Below are 21,137 nucleotides of genomic sequence, written 5' to 3' on the forward strand. Positions count from 1 at the left end.
AAAGTAACAGTCAGCATGGATTTGTCAAGAACGAATTGTGTGAAACCAGTCTGACAGCTTTGTTTGACAGGGTAACAAGCCTAGTGGATGGGGGGAAGCACTAGATGTGGTATATCTTGACATTAGTAAAACTTTTGATACTGTCTCACATGACTGTCTCATAAACAAACTAGGGAAATGCAACCTAGATGGAGCTACTATAAGGTGGGTGCATAACTGCCGGAAAACCATTCCCAGAGAGTAGTTATCAGTGGTTCACAGTCATGCTAGAAGGGCATAACGAGTGGTGTCCTGCAGGGATCAGTTCTGGGTCCGATTCTGTTTAATATCTTCATAATTATTTAGATAATGGCATAGAGAGTACACTTATAATGTTTGCAGATGATACCAAGCTGGGAGAGGTAGCAAATGCTTTGGAGGATAGGATTATAATTCAAAATGATCTGGACAAACTGGAGAAATGGTCTGAAGTAAATGGGATGAAATTCAATAAGGACAAATGCAAAGAACGCCATTTAGGAAGGAACAATCAGTTGCACACATACAAAATGGGAAATGACTTCCTAGGAAGGAGTACTGTAGAAAGGGATCTGGGGGTCATAGTGGACCCCAAGCTATAGATGAGTCAACAGTGTAACACTGCTGCAAAAAAAGCAAACATAATACTGGAATGTATTAGCAATTGTGTTGTAAGCAAGACACAGGAAGTAATTATTCCACTCTAGTATGTGCTGATTAGGCCTCAACTGGAGTATTGTGTCCAGTTCTGGGTGCCATATTTCAGGAAAGATGTGGACAAATTGGAGAAAGTCCAGAGAAGAGCAACAAAAATCATTAAAGATCTAGAAAACTTGATCTATGAGAGAAGATTGAAAAAATTGGGTTTGTTTAGTCTGGAAAAGAAAAGATTGAGAGGGGACATGATAACAGTTTTCAAGTACACAAAAGGTTATTTTTAACATCCTGAGGATAGTGCAAGCAACAATGGGCTTAAATTGCAGCAAGGGAGGTTTAAGTTGGACATTAGGAAAAACGTCCTAACTGTCAGGGTTGTTAAGCACTGGAATAAATTGCCTAGGGAGGTTGAGGAATAACCATCATTGGGGATTTTTAAGAGCAGGTTAGACAAACACCTGTCAGGGATGGTCTAGATAATATTTAGTCCTGCCATGAGTGCAGGGGACTGGACTAGATACCTCTCGAGGTCCCTTCCAGTCCTATGATTCTATGAAAAGAGTATTACAAAGGTCTTTGTTACAGTTTAAGATGGGTTTGAAGTAGCTCTGATTTTTACATATTCTCAGGATTGAAAGCAAAGGACAGAAATATATCTTAACCAAAAAGACAAAGGAAATAATAAATTCCCCTCTACTGTTCTGAATAGGGAGATGCAATCTAGAACAGATGACAAATGAAGGGTACATATAATTAAATGAGGCTACGCAGCATACATATAAAGTAATACCAAAATATTATAGAGTAATGGTCCAAAACATTGTAGCAAAAGTACTTTAAGCTACTGCATAGCATTTTAGACAAGTTATGTAGTAATTTTTGAGAGAATATGAAAGATTGTGATACCACAAATATTTGAAGGAAGATAGAATCAAAAATATGTGGTAGATGGCTTATAGCAGAGTCAATATAAATATATTATGATATACTTTTTTACTGTTTAGGTAAACAATAAAAAGACTCCTTTTTTGGTGTTTGATACATATGTGATTCTGTTGGAGAATATCCATTTAAAACAATTAGATTTTTATTGCATTTAAAATATATATATATATATATATATATATATATATAAGCTTTCCTTTCTTGGGGGGGGGGGGGAGGTTCTTTCTTTTGTTGTCCATGAAAAGATATTTGTATTTATAAGCATGGTTTATCATCTAGTCCTGAGAAATGGCACCATATGCTCCTCATGTTTCTGCTGACACCACAGGACCTCATCCTCACTTTTGTCAAGAATACTTTTGAGCACACAACCAGAAGAGGAGATTGTAAGCTATTGGGGTAGGGACCATCCTTATGTTCTGTGTATGCACCTAGCATAATGGTGTCCTGGTCATATATCACTGCCCAAAACAAAGGCACAACCAAGGCCACTCAGGAATTTGAACTATGTAATGGAAAAGCTTCACTGGACATTGTTTGAATAAGGGTGCATGGGGTGGGGGTGGGGAAAAGACAAGCAGAGAAGCACACTGAAAGAGGAGGAGGAAGTTCCAGACACAGCCTGAACAAGCAAAGTGTGTGGCACTGAGAGAAAAGTCTAGAGAACAGTTTTGGGTCTAGTGCTGGCCAAAAAGATGCTAGGGGCTGTTATCAAGGAAACTGTCTCATAGTGTATTTTCTCCAGTGTTCAGGGAAACAGAACTTTGTACATTCTTTGTAAACAAACAGGATTGCATCAAAAGCACCTGACTCTATCATCTATTTCTCCTCCTGACTGGAACAACCTGCAAGGCCCCAATTTTTAGCTAGCTGATCTGGTCAAAAGTAACCAACAAACAATAAATAAGAAGAAGAAAGAAAGAAGCAGTCACACATTACAAAAGAAGACAGTGAGAGGAAAAGTAAGAGCCATCACAACCAACTTGATTTAAATTCACTATTAAGCAGGTAAATTGGGAATCACATCTGTTGGCTCCTTCCATTCAATATTGAAGTGTGTTGTCTAAAATGGAAATTCAGCTTTTGATACTATTAAAGCTAGAACCAGTACTCACACATTTCAGAACTATGTTGTAACTTATAGATGTTCATACTGGTATTATATATAAACACATACACTATATATATATATTATGGAGATATTATTGGTGACTCTATAGTTAAGGTTGAATTTTTCACTTAAAGCAGGGATTCAACCTCTTTGTTACGCTGAGAAAATAGTCCAGTCCTTTAATTTATCATACATCCTCCGAGTACCAAGTGAATTTTTTGAAAATTTATATAGGTCTGATATCAATTGATATTGATATCAATATACTGTGCTGGGGGTGCTGCTGCACCCCTGGCTTGAAGTGGTTTCCATCATATACAGGGTTTACAGTTTGGTTCAATGACTCTCAGCAACCCCCTATACAAATTGTTCCAGCCCCCCTGTTTACTTATATGAATGTGTATATTCATTTATGTATTTTTAAATATACTATTGCCCTGTAAAGCAGATGTAATCATCTAATGCCGGTACAGACCTCTGAAAATAGTTAATTGTCCAGCTACATTGAAAGAACAGGAGACACCTGATATGGTTTTAATCATGGCACAACTTTATTATTAGATGTATGGGACTACCTGGCAAATAAAAGTGTACAGTGCAGGTAACCCCATGTTCATTCAATAACTAGCTAGGGGGCTTCCACCCTTTTTCCATCCAGGTCCTCCAGACAACCCATTGCTGGAAACTTCCCACCTCACACGAGGGGTAAGGTGGACTATAAAGTGGGGCTATCTCCCTGCCGTACCATTCATAGGAGCCCTGTCCCCCACCCTTCTGTTCCTTTTAAAGTCCTTTACCAAGTCATATATCTGGTCACTGAATGCTTCCCTATGGAGTACCTGCACTGGACATCCACCCCACACTTACATAATGAGTTTCAATATATTGCCTAATTCCCTTCATTCTCACCATAACAAAGTCCTCCCTGAACCCACTGTGGGGAAGGCAACCCCCCCCCACTCCACCTAGGCCAAACTGGGAAAAATTTCTTCCCTGCACCCCTAAAAAGGAGCGGCTAGCACGATGCCCACCAGTAAGTCCTGACAAAACCTGGTATTTTGTCACCTCCAGGGGAGGGAGGAAGGATGCTGCTTTGCCTGCTCTGTGGAAAAAGGGCTTCTCTTGCCCAGCCTTGCCCTTTCTAACCCCTCTGCCATTCTGTTCCCAGTGGATAAGTCACCCCCTTTTTGCAGCAAATTCTGACCTCTCTCTTCCTCCCCATCCATAAAAAGCACAGTTCTCTTTCCCTCAGCAAGCCAGACAACCGTCCCCCCTAATCCCAAACCTCCACTAAAAGGTTCAGTGTGGTCAATTTCAGTGAAATAATAAATAATTAGTGCACATTGTAAAACATAAAATACAATATAAAAGAAGCACAAGAACTGGTACTGTAGTAGAGCAGGATGTTGGAAACTTTTCTTCATTTCTATAACAAATATGTTCAATACCTTAATTGCATAACTCATCACTAAGGCTATGTTTTAATCATGGGTAGTTTTAGTAGAAGTCATGGACAGGTCATGGGCAGTAAAGAAAAATTCACGGCCCGTGACCTGTCTATGACTTGTACTATATACCCCTGACTTGGGTGCTCTGGGGCAGGTGGCGGCCCGGGAGTGCTGCAAGAGCGCTGGGGGAAGGGGGGTAGCTCGGGGCATTCCAGGTGCAGGGTGTGTGTGTGCAGCAGCGTGGACCCCTACTGCTGCTGTGGGGGAGAGAAGGGGAGGGGCCGGCGGGGTTAGTAGGCTCCCTGCACGGCTCCTGGAAGCAACCAGCATGTCTCTGCGGCCCCTACCTAGGCAGACATGTAGGTGTGGCCAGAGGGGCTCCGTGTGCTACCCCCGCCCTGAGCACCCACTCTGCAGCTTCCATTGGCCAGGAACCACAGCCAATGAGAGCTGTGGGGGTGGTGCCTGCAGGCGGAGACAGAGCGCACAGCCACCTAGCCATGCCTCTGCTTAGGAGACAAGGGAGGGACATGTTGCCACTTCCAGGGAGCCCCTCCGAGGTAAGCACTGCACAGAGCCATCACCCCCTCCTGCATTCCAAGCCCAACCTGCGGTCTCAGCCCTGAGCCCCCTCCCACACCCAAACTCCTGCTGCTGCTAGGGGGAGGAGGGGTGTGGTGGCCCGAACCTGCCCCAGCAGTGGTCGGTGCAGCTGCCTGGGCCAGCCACACTGGCCGCTGCAGAAGTGTCAGAGGTTCCAGAAAGTCACAGAATCCGTGACTTCCATGACCGCCCTGAGAGACTCTCAGCCTTACTCATCACTATTGTTAATCTTCTTCTTTCATATGGCTTTAAAATGTTAGGGGTCCAAACTAGGCTGACAATTGATTGCTTCAGGTGACACAGAGGTGGATGGCAGATATACCACCAAGATATGATCAAACTATGGAAAACCTCATCAACCAATATTCTAAATGAAGTCCATTTCCACAATCTCATATAGGACTGTCTCTCAGTCCCCATTTATGGAGAAGGTAGGTGCATCTGCCATGTGATGTGCAGATACCATTCCAAGTGGGCTATATTTTCCATCGGAGTGAAAAAATATTGGGTTCTTTGGCTGGATCCTTGATGAGGTGTTTGTTTAGTGTCCATCTGCCTTCCTTGCCTTTGATCTTCAAGGGAAGACCCAAAGTTTTCAAGCTCTTGCACTGCAAGCCAAAAAGGTTCTCTAGATTATAGTCAGAGCGCTGGTATATTATTTAGGTTTTCACCTATTTATAAATCCTTGTTCCCTCAAATATGGGACTCCTGAAGGATTCTCATGTTGTGACAAATTTGAAGTGATTGGATGTGGGCCAGTATGGGAAGCCACAGATATGGTGCTAATTTTACGATGATCATACTGGTCCACATGAAGGTGGTAAGTTGACAGTTGACAAGTGATGTGTTGAAGCTGTGTCCAGACCAGCAAGCAATATTCTGTGGTAGAGTAGACAAGGGCCAGTGAAGAAGTCTGAAGTGTTTTTCCACTGGCTAGCCAGGTCATTCCTGCCAGTTTCTGGGTGAATGTTACATGAATCTTTATTTTGTCACGGATATTTTTCAGATGCTGGTGATGTGTGAGGATTTGGTCTAATGTCACACCATGATATTTTGGGGGTGGGATCATGTCTTATCTACTCAGCATGGAAGTCCATGTGCAGTTTCACCCTGGCCTTTTCATTGTTTAGATGAATTGCTGACACAACAGTCTTAGTGGGGTTTAGAGTTAGTCACGAATATAAGAAATATTTTTCATGTTTTTACTATCCTTAGTCAAGATTTGTTCTATGAAAGGTAAATCCTGTGCCTTTCTAGTCAGAGCAAGGTCATTAGCATAGACGGAATATCTATGAGGATATTTGAGGACGGTTGCTGGGATAGATAGCAAACAAGATCAGTGTTAGAATTAATCCCTGTGATAGGCCATCATTGACAGGGTGTGGCTGATTGGTCTGGTCACCAAGGAAAACATGAAATATATCACTGGTCAGAACTTTTTGGAATAATTTTATCATTACATTGCATGGGATAATTTTGCTAGCTTTCTGGAGTGGCCATCACTCCATACAGTGTCATAAGCGGTAGGTAAGTCTAAGAAAGCAGCCCCAAACTTGAGTTTTTCTGGAATCTTGCCTCATTGTGTATTGTTAAGGCTAATACTTGGTCGGTGCAGCCAGGGCCGGTGCAAGGAAGTTTCGCGCCCTAGGCGAAATTTCCACCTTGCGCCCCCCCCCCCCCCCCCCCGCGGCAGCTAACCCAGCCCCCCACCTGGGGAGCCCCCCCCTCACAGCAGCTACCCCCCCCCGCAGCTAAACCCACCTGGGGAGCCCCCCCTCCTGCCCGGGGAAGACTCCCGCCATGGCAGCTAAGCCCGCCTGGGGAGCCCGCCCCAGCTCACCTTGGCTCTGCCTCCTCCGCTGAGCACGCCAGCACCGCTCTAATTCTCCTCCCCTCCCAGGCTTGCGGCGCCGATTGGAGGAGACTTAGAGCAGGGGTTGTGTGCTCAGTGGAGGAGGCAGAGTGGAGGTGATCTGGGGTGGGGAGTGGTTCCCCTATGCGCCCCCCCCGTTACTGCAGGCAGCCCTCCCCGCGTCCCCGTCCCCCCCGCCGCCCCAGCTCACCTCCACTCCACCTCCTCGCCTGAGCGGGCTTTTAGGTGCCCCCAACCACTAGGGGCCCTAGGTGGCTGCCTAGTTTGCCTAAATGGTTGCACCGGCCCTGGGTGCAGCTGTGGTATGTCAGAAACCCACTTGTTCATCTGGTAACATTGCTTCAACAAGCAGCATTATCCTGCGAGTAATATTCCTGCAGAGAAGTGATAAGGACAAGTACAATGAAGGATTGCTGGTTGGCCTCACGGATTTGGCAATGGAATGTACGATAGTCTTCTGCTAGATCCTAGGGACAAGTCCCAAAGAACGAATATTGGAGAACAGCGCTGCCAGCCATTTCCATTCCTTGGCACCAACTTTTTAAAGAAATTCTGGAAAGACACCATCAGGTCCTGCAGCTTTTTTGGCTTTTGTGAGTGAGAGGGCCTTACTTACCTCCTCAACAGTGAAGAGGAATGATGGGGGGAGGAATCAGGTAGTGAGCTGATTGATTGTCTGAGCTCTGTGAGCACTTTGCAATTAATAAGCTTCTCCCCTGGGGCTTTTGAGTTCATAAGAAGTGTTCTTGCAATCACATTGGTTGAGACTTCAGGGTTTCAATATTTCACTGGATTTGCACCCCAGGCTTTATGGCTGAACTGAGTAAAGTCCAGAGCTTCAATCATCTTGATCCATTTTTGATGGAGAGCTAACTTAAGTTACTCTATTTGGGCCACCAGTCATTTGGTGCATCTTTAATAATCTTTCTGTTCCTGATTTCCAGCATGTGTCCTTTTCAATGGCTGCGAGGTAGGATTTTTCTTGCAGCTATTTGAATGAGCTGGGTGAAACAATCTAAATATTTAGGCTTCGGTGGAATCATATCATGGTAGAATCATCAAAATAATGGTAATTAAAATGTATAAAGTACCAAATACAGACTGGCCTTCTCCCCATGGCTTATCACCCGTTTGTATATGTTGTTGATTTCTATAGCAACCACATGATTCAGGGCTATGAAAGTAATGATACTGTGGCCAACACAGTTGAGGAATCAAACACATCGAGACACACATTGCCTTTTGGATCCAAAAGACAAAGGCACTTTTCATTCTGCTCACTGGAACCGGAGACTGCAACCAGGATGTCTGTTTCCTCACCGAAGACTAATTTGGAATCCATCAGAATGCGTCTTGAACTATTCTTGGTAACTTTCCACAAAGTCAGCATTGACCAGTTATAATCCATATTAAGACGGAATTTCTCAAAATCATGTCATTGATTAATCCACGATGGAACTTTCAAAAGGCAAACTGGCCAGGATTTACTGCAACAATTGAGGCTGTTATTGTAAATAATTTAGAATAATAATGAAGCAAGGTACAATAGCAGTTTATGCAGGATAGTAGTATATTTTGATTGAAAATGAAGGGCATCCTTTATAACGGAAGATGGTAGTGACAAAAGTATGAGGAGGAGGGAAAAGTGGCAGATGCCTGAAAGACTATTTACTAATAAATTAATTTATTTCCGCACCATTTGTTCTAACACATCTTTTTTATTGTTAATGCTGGAGCCATCTGAACATTTCCCATTTGAATCTGAGCTCAGGGGAGTGTGACATGTTTAAGAGCTTTCCTTTCCTGCAACCTTTTCTTTGTTTTATCTTTTTAGACTGTGGTCCACATCCCACACTGGTGAAATTCTTCATTGCTCCATTGACTTCAATGGGGCTAAGCCAATTTAAACCGGCTGAAGATCTGGCCGCATGTTCTTTGAAGCAAAGACTGCATCTTCCTCTGTGTTTGGAATGCATTTAGCAAATGGTAGATTGAATTTTGCAATCTAAACAATAAATAATAATTATAGGCTGGATTGTAACCTCCTGGAATACCAGGAGGTGTTTTCATTTAAGGAGGCAAAATGTCTCCTGGAGCACGGAGGGGCACTGATTCAGTGTGCTTGCTGCTACATTCCTTTTTACAGTGGAGCTCACTACCCCATCTTGCTGACTGGCTTACCAGTTCTGATGACTATTGTATAGGAGGCAACATGCACCTGTGGGGGGTAGGGAGGGAACAGGGTCTGTAATTCTGCCTGGCTGTTACATGGGCCATGGAAAGGAGGAGGGAAGAGTCCCCTTGGCCTTTTTCCCACTGCACACCCATGTAAGGCCAAGCAGAATCTGGCCCTAAGCGATTCACACTGAACCACAATATTACAGGATCAGAAAGAAATGTCAGTTAAATGTGTACTAAGGTTGTAATCTGCATTAATTCCCGGTGCTGTGGACAAAGATATCATCATTAATTTAAAGAGTTTCTAGGGCAGAAGTAAACTGCTAGAATAAAATGTAGCTCAAGCTATAGAGACTCATGTGTTATGGTGAAATTATATGGCCTTTGCTATTCAAGCTGTCAGACTAGATGTTCATAATAGACCTTTCTGGCTTTAAAATCTATGTATATATAAAAATTAATAGTTTGAACTGTCCAATTTCACTGACAACAATATGTTACTTCAGTGTATTGTATTGCAGTCTATAAGGTTGTTAGCGGGTAGCCAAGCTGGTATTGATATTTCACTGTAGGCTACTTTATGGTACACATTTGTTTAATAGTAGCTGTAGATATTTATTTGTGACTAAAGTATCAGGAGATGAGAGGTTAAATATGGTCACCATTATTTAAGAAATGACTTGAAAATCTTACACAACACCAGACCTGAGTGAAAACCAGAATTTCTATTTCCCATATTTCAATATTTGTTTTTCATACCAAATTGGGACAAAATGTTGAAATAGCTAAACATTTTGCAGCACAAAGAATTTCAATTTGGAAATGTTAAAGCATTTTGTGTCGACATCTTTTCATTGAAACTAAATGTTTGACATTCCTGAATCAAAATGCGTCTGTCACAGTTTGTTGACCCAATATGAAATCTTTTGTTTCTGGTCAAGTTGAGATTAATCTCTGTCTGAACCACCACAGTGTGTTCTGGAAATTGTACTTCTGGGTCCCTTATGCTCTTATTCCTCTCTTTGTACTCTGCTTGCTGTCCAAACCACACCTCTCATGATGCATTGTAATCTTTCCATGTGATTGAACCATCCTATCATGGGCCAACTCTATCACGAGTTTCACCAAATCCAATCTTTTCCTGCAGAAATTTTTAATTGTGATGAAAGATTCCAATTTTTTGACCAGCCCTATCCAACACCTAGTAGCCCAAGGACTACATTTACTTGCCAGGCTGAAATACACTGGCACTTCAAGCCAAGCCCCAGCCTGACCCACAGATCATTGCAAGCCATTCTCTCCACTCAGCAACGTCATCATCCCCACTCTAATCTTCCACTGGTTGGGCATCACCTGTTGCTTGGTGGTGGCAGCTTTGAAGCTGTCATTCTGCACACTTAGCAAGAAACCATAAGGGCTATAGTAATTTTTTTTAAATGAAGGTTTAGGTTCTGCAAAAGCTGGAGGGACTTGTCTAGGGAAGATTACAGTACATTTTTCACTTAAAATGGCTAAAGCTGTAATTAGATGGACCAAGGGCTGTTTTAAGGACTAGGAAATCTCTGTCTCTGAATATCCCTATATTACAGGGAGAGTTCTAAGTATCGGTTTTGGAGAATAATGCCATTTACAGTGTGGGGTTCCCCATTTTTGGTGGTTTCCATCTTGGTTTAGTTTTTCTTTAATAATTCCTAAGGGGTAAATCCTGAACCCACTGAATTTAATGAGAGTTTTGCCTTTGACTTAAATAGGTTCACAATTTGGCCCTGATGTAGGAACTTCCTATTTCTTCACTGTTCTGCTGATTTAACTCTCCCTAGCTTTCAGTGAATGTGGGCAGCTTCATGAACCAGGAGAGCCCCATCAACACACTGTTATAAGCCGTTATACTTCTTTGACAAACAAATTTCAGAAGAAACTGAAGTATTTAGAGAAACTTACTGCTATGCTAGTGTTTTGATTTTGGCAACTACCATGACAGGAAAAAGGAATTAGTCATAGGCTAATGAACATTCATTTATACAACACATTTTATGTTTGTAAAGCATCAGTCACACAGAATATCACAGAATGCTTCATAGGCAATTACAATCTACCCAGACAAAACTATGTAGGTTACAATATGTCAGAGATCGCATTTGTAATGGCAGAAAGGCAAGGCTGAAAGAATTACAGAGGGAGAAGAGCCATGGTTCACAGAAGATGAGATCACAGATAGAGCTGGATGGGAAACTATTTTTCTGTCCCAACCTGAATCAGGATGAAAAGTTAAAATCTTAAAACTTTCCCCAAATTGATAACCCACAATAAATTTTGGGTCAAGTCAATCAAAACATTTTGTTCCAATAATTTTAAAATGTTGTGTGTTGGTTTGTGACTTTTTAGAAAAAAAAGCCTGTTTTTAGTATTAACTAAATTTTTCAAACAAAAAGCCTTTCAAACCAAAAAACAAAAATTTTCATTTTGAAAATGCTGAAACATCCCATATTGACAATTTTAAAACTTTTCTTTCAAAATTTCTTTGAATCAGGAGAGTCATCAAAACTGACCCTTTCCCAAGAATCATTTCAGTTTTGACAAATCAGAATTTTCCTAAGAAAAAATGTGTAGCTGGAAATTCCCAACAAGCTCTACTCATATATAAAGATGTCTAGACGTTTTTCATTGAATTATATTTTCAGTGAAAAAAGAGAAAAATAATCCAACTAAGATGTCTCTTTTATTGACCATTTCTAGTCTTTTATCCATGTGGCAGCATGTACTAGATTCCAGAAAGAGACTTTGCTGTAGATTGTAAAAAGGATCAGAAACTACTAAGGGTAAACCTATACGCTTTTTTAGGGTTGCACTGTGGCTGCCAGCAGTCCTCGGGGGTTGTTCTATCAACTGGGAGCCCCTGAGTATAAAGCCATGGCCCTTATCTCCTGGCCGTGAACAGAATAAAGTCACTACAGGATCAGGGCCAGGTATGTTTAAGTGCTTGGCAAGCTATCCCAGATCATTTAGTAATGACAAAAATAAATGTTCATTAATTTTGTAATTGTGTTGGTCATGAAGATTACTTAACAAGAAATCTTCTATTTCCACACAGCTAATTCAGGATGAGGTTTCATGGTGGGATTTTGTTTTTGTGTCTTTCATGAGCCTTTGGAGGCCAGTTTTTCCAGTCATAGGAGGTTAGCTTCAGTCAGACTGTTTAAATTGGTTCCTCATAAAAGTCAAACTTTTAGTTTTTGCTAGATTTCAAATGTAAAATCAGAGATGAAGTTCTATTAAGCTCTTGAGAGTTGCCAGGACTTCATGTTAGGCCAGCAGATTGTTTCTCAAATCATTCAAGACAAAAGCTAATTGAATTCCTTCGGTGTTGATGTCCAAGGCATTGTGGATTTTTTTTTAAATGGCTGATGATTCAAAACATTTCCATTAAATTATTAGAAGATGTAAAGACTGTGGTTGTGTTTTAAAGGTCAAACTGCCTGATTCATTGGAGGCAATTAATACTCTTTCCTAGTGGAAATTTTCTAAATTATATCTTTGTTTAGACAGATTCAAGACAGGAATACGTAACAGCAACTCTAATGTTCCTAGTTAGCCTCTTAGATGTGTTAAGTGAAACCTTATAACAGTTAATTAATAATATATGTTACATATAAGGGGACTACATTAATACTCATATAAATCATTAATGAATTCTTAGTAACAAAATTCCTTTGAGATTGTTTTTGGCAATTACATTCAGCTATGTAAGCCATTTAAAATTATAATTAAGACACTAACTATATTTGTTCATATATTATAATATCATAAGATGGTGCTAGAAAAAAGCACTACTATAAACTTAAAATAGGCCCACTACCATAGAATATGCATAGACACACATATTCCCTGTTGCTTTGCATTAGTTGCATTTTCATTATTCTTAGCAGCAAATGGAACAATAAAATACTTTGGGCAGTCTGTCTGGAACCACACATATGGGGATGTGTATGTGTATTTTTGTAAAAGACAGTGTATCCAAACTGTAAGACTTTAAAATTTAACAGAAATTTTTACCTTATATTGATTTTCCTATCCATTCCTATTGAACATGACTAATATTTTACACAAAGTAATAAAAAAAAGTCTGTCCAAAAAAAGTATGTCAGTTGCCATTTGACTAGTCATTATAAAAAGATTCTAAGTAATGCTGTTTGTCAAAGTAACATTTTAAAAAATGTGTGAAATATAGGTAAAGTGACCTCAGTTTCTCTCTGGTTGTATGGCGGAAGCAGGAGGCATATTGTGGATGGAAGAAAATGTGGCCAGAGCCTCTAGAAGGCTATGGCAGATAGCAGAACTTAGAATAGCCAAGAAGTTCCTCTAAGTAACAGTGTGGACTATTTTGGACCTCAGCTGCTTTTGAGGAGCCAAAGATTGCTTCAAGTGCTCTTTTCATGGCCTTAGTCTTGTGCTGAGCATAGCCTGGGCTGCACCCAAAGATCTGGATCCATACGAGATTAAACACACTAAACTTGTATAGTATTTTTTCATCTGCTGTTCTCATAGTGCTTTGCAATAAATAAATAAATATAGCCTCACAGCATCCTTGTGAAGTACATTAGTTAGATGCATGGTGTTGGGGCCTAGATACAGTGAAATAAGATACAGGTTAGAAATAAGTCCATTATTGCTGTAATAGACACAGTCCAGTTAAATGACTTCTCCAGAGTAAAGCTGTTAGTCAATCACAGTCAGGAAAAGAGACTGGGAATATCTGGCTCCCGGTCACCTCCTCACTCCACTGACCACACTTCTCATTCTAGAGTGTCAAGTGAAGACAAGGATACAGGTGTGGAGTTCTCAGCTAGGTTGTATAATAGAAATACTGCCTATCTACAGTTTTACACAATAGTATATTAAGGCAAAGAATGACATTGAAGCAGAATAATGGGGTCAATCATAAAGCTGAAGAAGGGAGGTCAGAGAGTCAGCTTACCTTTTGAATTACAGGAAGTTATAAAGGTTATGACATTAAATATTCAAGAAAACTACAGTGTTTTAAGGATTTTGGTCAGGTGTTTTTCTTCCAAATTCAACTGGTTGCAGTTGGCTATAAAAACTATTTATCTATAAAGCTAATGTGCTAATAATGAAGATTCCTTTAAAACTAGCAATAAAACTAAACAGCTTCACCTTTTGGTTTAATGAATGCTGCTATTAAACATTTTCTAGCACATAAGGTCAGCTCACCAACTCTTCCTTAAAATTCATCACTAGGGCAAAAGAGCTACTCTTGTATAAAGGAAGCTTTCTGAGGAAATGGAAGAGGCTTGTCTACATTGAAGTGACATCAAAAAACACAGATAAAAGAAGGGATTTAAGATATGGGAACAGCTACAATGAGCTTTCAAATCATTCTCAAGAAAGACAAAAAAAAAAAAAAGCCCACAGCGCAGACTGGGCTAATGTGCAGTAGGGGATGATGATGATTTCTATATAAAACACCAAGTTTTGACAGTAGTATTTATAAATACATTAGCAATCATCCTTTGCTGGAGCAAATGAAATGGCAGTGAAGCTCTTTTTTTCTGTCCCCATTTCCATAACACTTACAAAGGAATTCTTTCTTCAGAACACAGAAAAATACACCCATAATCTGCACCTGTTACAAATCTAAATGACCCCTCCCCTTATCCTCTCCTGAAACAATCACATTAATTCTTGAACTCCTTCTGTAGGAGTAGTAGAGGATTTTTCAACCTACTTTAGGTCAAATTTTGTTCTTGAGTTACTCGGAGATACCACTCCAAGTAATGCAGGGAGGTTGCACATGCGCCTTTAAGAGCAAAACTTGGCCTTTTAGGTAGAAATAATTGATGGAGCCAAACCAGAGGAGCCTGAATCTGGGGTCTTAATTTTGCCTTGGGTTAGTGCAGAAACATACTGTGAATGAAGTGTAGAAAAAAAGGACTGGAAGATGGAGTTTTTAGTCTCCAGGTTAAATGCTCCCAATCCTGAAATCTTTGTACAGGCAAAACTACCAGTGAAACACCGGGGAGTCTTGTCTGAGTAAGGACTTCAGGACTGGACTTTAAATGAGAGATTATTATTAAATATTTATATAGTGCCATCAGTTTTCCTGGTGCTTTGTAGAAATGAGACGATGCTACCTCTGGATTTAACCACTGGTGGCATTACTAAAAGAAACGGTAAACACGTGACTGGCAGATCAGGACAAAGGACATAGTGTGAAAGTAAATGGAGCACAGAGCTAAGATGTAGGCAGTAGCAGAGCTATGCAGTACCTTGAAAGTGAAGGTGGGGAGTTCAAATGTGACACACACAGAAGTGGGGAGCCATTACAAGGAAGTGATTCCGGCTGTGGTGGGAGTGGGTGGGGAAGAGGTGTTGGACATGGTCAAAGTAGGGTGAAAGAAAGTTGATTAGACTGTAAGTTCCTTTGGGCAGGGACTGTCTTCATTATGTATGTGCACAGTTCCTAGACCAATGGGGGCCCTGATCACTGACTCGGGCCTGTAAGTGCCACCACAATAAAAATATTTAAACAACAACAATAATATAATTGCAACATGCTGGGTAGACTAAAAGGGGAAATGGTGAGAGTCAGACACACTAGAGGGACGGAAAGGAAGGAAAATTATATATTCAGATTTGTTAAGTTTGAAGGAGGAACAGGAGATCCAGAGGAAGATGTAAGCTTGGGGGGAAAGGAGGTCTGCAGCAATCAGCAGGTGGGATGAGAGACAAAAAGCATGGATGAGGTCATCCTGGGCGGTGAGCACAGAGAGAGAGAGAGAGAGAAAAAAAAGAGGACTTGACCAAGGGAAACACCAACAGAGATGGGGTGGATGATTCACAGACAGCAATAATGAAGAAGCAGTCAGTGAGGCAGAAGGAAAAACTGGGAAATAATTCAGTCATGGACACTGTCTGGAGAAGAAATGGGTGGCTCATGGTATCCATCTGGGATAAAGACAGTCGCATTTTGTGTACCGAACTGTCAGATTCTTTCAAAAGCCCTTTGTTAAAAGCAAATGAACTAAAAGTAGCCTGGTATGTCCATTGCTGTTGAAATCTATGTTTCAAAAGAATGTTACCTGCTGAATGACACACATCATTTAATCTAAGTGGCAGGACTATTACAAACAAGAAATGTGTGGGGGCTCAATGCCATAATGTCACAGACAATATATTTCAAGCTGTTGCTAAGAAAAATAATTTTCAAAAATGAGGTTTTCCAACATGTTATGGAAACAGAGAAAAAAATTATACACATTGGAAAAGTTTTCATTATATCAGTACTCTCTCTTATTAGGATAAAAATAATCCCATAATTAAATTTGTATTGTTTTATATGTTCTTCATAGAAGAATGTGTGACTGCCTTGTGCAAAAAAGGTCAAAACCCGCATTTAAATTGGGATATTATGATAAATGATGAGAGCAGCCTTGGTTCTAATTTTAGCAAATAAATGATTTTAAAAACTTGTTCTGATTTTGGATTTTTTCTTGACCTTCCGCAAGGGGATATAGTTGAAATGATACATTACTGTATTTGCTTAAAGAACCTGTAGTAGGATACTGGAAATAACTGCTGTGTTGGGAAGATCTTGCAAATTATTACAAAATATGACTCAGTCATATTCTCCTTGGTATTTTTACTGACACAGACATGGTCCCACCTAATCTCCTTGAAAAAAAAAAGGACAAGACAGAACCTAAAAAACTGCTTATGCTGCCTTTGAGAAGCAATAGATGTGGTGTTGCCAACTGTAAGAGTTCAAACTTCATGAATCAGAACCTCCAAAATCAAAAGATTACTCTTAAAAATAGATATGATTTTTAGCCAAACTATGTTTTTTTATTTGTCTTCTAGTTTTTTAACCCCCCTGCCTACACTCAATGAGCCTGTGACAATTACAGGTAGAAAATTCAACTTTAAGTGCATAACAGAAATGTACACAGTAAATGCAGTCCCCATCTGCTCTGTGCACGTGGTCCCCAACTCCTTCTCATCGTTCTCAGGATCCCCCTGTTCCCTGGCAGGTGCCCATTGCCTCCACTCCCCCAGGCCTATGCATTCCCATCCGAGTGCCACAGCTGCCCAACTCTCAATTCCAGTACTGCAGGCAGAACCCAGAACTTCTCTAGTGGCTGAAAGGGGAAACTACATCAGTGATAATACTACCAGTGTTGGTAATACTGTATGTTACTAGAGAAAAATGAGCCATATGCTAGCCCAATCTGGATTTTCCTAAATTGAGGCTAGGAAACTTAGTATCCCTGTGTGGTGTTTTCTCCAAGTTGTCCGGTAGCGTTGGAAGGGTTAGTGTTTGCTCCTCTAGGCATGAAACTCTCAGGGATTTCAAATCCCTAATTTGTTGCAAGTCCTCAGATCACAGGACATCCACCAGGGCAGAAGGACTTTCTTTGCCAGGCAGTACATTTGGGAAAAGACACCACGGCACCAGCTAGTTAGCTGATACATATCTTATTCCTTGAAATATCAATTTTGGGGAACATCTCGCAGATGTCTCCTCCATGACTCTGGCCCTGGAGGTACAGACTTTCTTTGCTTTTTGATTTAAGCAGGTCTTGGATGTTGTAGGGATACCATGACTTATGACAGCTAGCTATGGCCCCTTAGAGACCATACATCAGTTAAGAATTGCTGTAGGACAGCAGAGCTCTGTTCCAGAATTTGAGAACTCTCACAGCTCAAGCTTAGTGACAGGATCTCTAGATGAGGCTGTCTTGCACCCACGGACTGTTCCTTAGGTTGTTTATTTATAGTGGTACATGCCCTGACCACTTACATACGTTAGTACTGGAAGTGTTATTTACAGTAGAAGCCTCTTTGATTAGAAAATATATTGATTTAGGAAAGACAATGTGTTTTCTTCCAGTTGTCCTTTATGAAAAAAACAAATGCAATCAACCTGTGTTTCTTCTTGTTCTCCCAATTTTATCTGTTACTTTTTTGGTGCTCGGTTTTAAGTAAATGAATTTTAGAGCTGGAGGAAATATGGCAATAACGGCCCTGGCAATAGAAATGCTGGATCGATATTCCTGCCCTCTTGTTATCCCAGGAAGAAGTAAGAGGCGGAAATGGCAGTGCAAGCTTCTACACACCGTGCTGCCTACTTATCTCCCACTCTGATTTTGAGTGTCCAATTCAGTAAGTGGGAAGAAAAGTCCACACATGACTATTTAATTTTTATCCTCTCAGAGTGACAATAAGGATGTGAATTACTGGTAGGGTAAGGTAATTTCTGGTATATGAACTCTGTCTTGTCCATTAAAAACTGGATTCAAGATCACCAACTCATTTAACACATGACACCAAATGGAGTTCACATTGTAATGTTTTCAATCACTGGATTTGAATAATTTCCATGACCTAAATGTGAGAATTTCTTTACTGACCAATACTCCAAGCTTCTGAGCTATCCAACTCCACAGCTTTTAATTTTTATTAAGATAAATGTTCTTATATCAACAACCTCCACACAGACCAAAACTGTGGATAACAATTAAGATATCCAATTCTTCCTGTTGGCTAGTGGCAAGAGAAGCAATCTTCTTGCTACATCCTCCTCCTTCCTCGCTTTTTGCCTGTGATAACTTGATTCTCAAAATACTAGGAGGTGAGGTGCCAAAACCACCCTATAATTTTGTAACGGTCAGCCATTGATACAAGTGTACAATCTACTCATTCATGATCTCTAACAGGAACTAACACCAATTCCAGTGACTATGGTCCCTGAGTGGTACAGACCACACAATATAAATTTTAATTTGTAAGTGGTATGTAAATTTGACATTTTTAAAAAGCAATTTTTCAAGCTGGATGAGTAATCCTTTGAAGTTAAGGTATTTACCAGGCAAAGAGTCACATTTTTCCCTGAAGGTTAAGCTGACACTTATCAAAAGTGACAGGATTCATGAACATTTTTCCACTGAGGGTCCCTATCTTTATATTAAAAAAATGCACACACACACACACACACTTAAATAGCCTACAGTGTGAAAATGTGTGCAAGAGCATGAAGGAAAGGAAAAATGCACACATGTATAGCTTGGGCTAGTTAGCTTGTAATAGGAAGACAAAGTCAAGGACTACATACATAACAATGGATGACATTATGAAAAGTTTTCCATAATATAATTCAGGTACAGAGAGTATAATTCTGGTCCAGGCTATGATTCTTTGACAACCTATTTCACAGTAGCAGATTTCAGTGATTTTATAATCACAGATAATGCACAGATTTATAATAATGGCTTGTCAATGGGTGGAACAGCAGGACTGAGACCCATTATTTTCCCAGACATTTTCACAGCATGTGCCAAGCACAGAGAAATGTGAACAATGACTAAGGAAGAGGCAATATTGCTTTTCTTAGTCAAACATACGCCTGTGGACGGATGTACAGAAGCCTATCTGTTCAGGTTTGTTGACAGTATTACCATGGAAATACTGACAACATTTTATATATAGCAATAGGCAACAAATACAACATTTTACAGGAATACAGAGAAAAATCAGATATACGTGGGTTTTTTTTCCAGAACTTAAAAAACTTCACTCCATTTTACACTGCTTTTATTTCCACTCCCTCAAAATCTGTACTGCAGTCATGTCTGTAAAGCCAATGAGAGCTGGACAGCCTAAGTCTGAAGTATATGACACTACACCTAAATTAGCCAGATGCACAGTGGCCTTTTGACCCTTATTATTAAGTATTATTGTTCTTGCATGATGGCAGAATAGCAATTGGTGAAGCAAAGCAGATATATAAAACTTCTACTGGTACAGTAAAAACAAAGAATCTTGCAGACATAGGATTTCAGGAAGGTGTTCTCCTAAGATCTCACAAATTAAGCACGGTGCGGCTTGGTCTGTATGACCTCCAAGAAAATCCCAGGATATTGCAGGAAGCAGAGTACGGGGTTTTCTTTCTTCTAAATTAGCACTGATACAGTAATCCCCTATGGTGTTATTAAAAGGCACAATGTTTGTTCCTGGAGATGCTGTTCTTTTGCATGAGAAAGTTCTGACCACGCATGCTCGTTAAGGATTCCATAGCACTTTTTGCATGAATAACTATGTGAGATTCCATGTCGTCATCAAATTCCTAATTGGATAATTATATTCCACCTACTGAAATTACTCTACAGTTTTAATTGGACACAAGGATTCACTAATTCCTGGTTTAAAATTCTAACCTGATTATGCACGTATACAGCTGTCGTGTCCCACCTTACAGATGGCTACATTTTACAGTGGGTGAAGTGATTCCTATATGCAGTTTAGGAAAGTATTTTGTGATCCTTTGGAATGAAAGGGGCACACTATATGTAATCTCAGTTATTTCTTTGTAAATCTCAAATAACTCTATTGAAACCAATAGTTTTTCCTAGATTTACACAATTGGATACAAGGGCAAAATATGACTATAAATATAAATTAAGATAATTGTTGTTCACTGTTATTATTGATCATAGTAAAATCCTTACACTCTACAAAGATTAGGGGCTAGATCCACAAAGGGATTTGGATGCCTAACTGCTAAGTCTAAAATTTAGATATTCACCTCCCCATACACACACACAGCTGCTGCCTAACTCTGTAGATACCTAAATTCCCTAGGCACCTAAGTTTCCACCAACAAAGTCTGCTAGGTGCCTGCATTTCTACTGTTGGACATGTAAGCAGCTGCCTAAATCCTGGAGCCAAGCGCCTAATTGAGACCCATATCCTGACAAGAACCTCAAATTAGATATTTCCCACTTATCTTTCCTGCTGACCTGATCTGACAGGTGTGCTCATAGGTTGCTTGAGAGTACACATACCAGATTGGACCTTGCAGAAAACACAGGCACTGGAGTAGAATCAATATCAAAGACAGGGTTTGAACCCATGTTTTTCCAGTTCTAAATCCAAGCTCAAGCCCACTAGACCTAATTGTCTCATTTTTTCTTCAATTCATGCCTTCTTCCATGCAGCACCTATATGCTTCACACATTCTCCCAAGCCCAGTGTGCTTTCATTGGGATCACTCTAAAGAGCCACCTCTTGTGCATGGCCCCCAAATGTAATCAATCAGCAAACTGAGAAAAACAAATAAAGAGAGATTCCCTTCCTTTGGGCCTCCCACTGCATCTTGTGTTTCTAAGTCTATCATCTATATTGGAAGACATGGTGGGCAGAAATTTCCTTGCCATTTAGGCCTGTAGAACATCAAACACAATTTTCAGTGCCTGGCAATTAATTATAAAACCAATATGAATTAATGTAATCA

General features: G+C 40.3%; 1 protein-coding gene across 4 annotated transcripts in view; it reads right to left on the bottom strand.

Annotated features, from left to right (window-relative positions):
* Positions 1-21,137, bottom strand: part of LUZP2 (leucine zipper protein 2) — a 458,345-nt gene that overhangs the window by 47,849 nt on the left and 389,359 nt on the right. The window lies entirely within an intron of this gene.

Source organism: Chrysemys picta, chromosome 4, assembly GCF_011386835.1.
Source record: "Chrysemys picta bellii isolate R12L10 chromosome 4, ASM1138683v2, whole genome shotgun sequence".
Lineage (NCBI taxonomy): Eukaryota > Metazoa > Chordata > Testudines > Emydidae > Chrysemys > Chrysemys picta.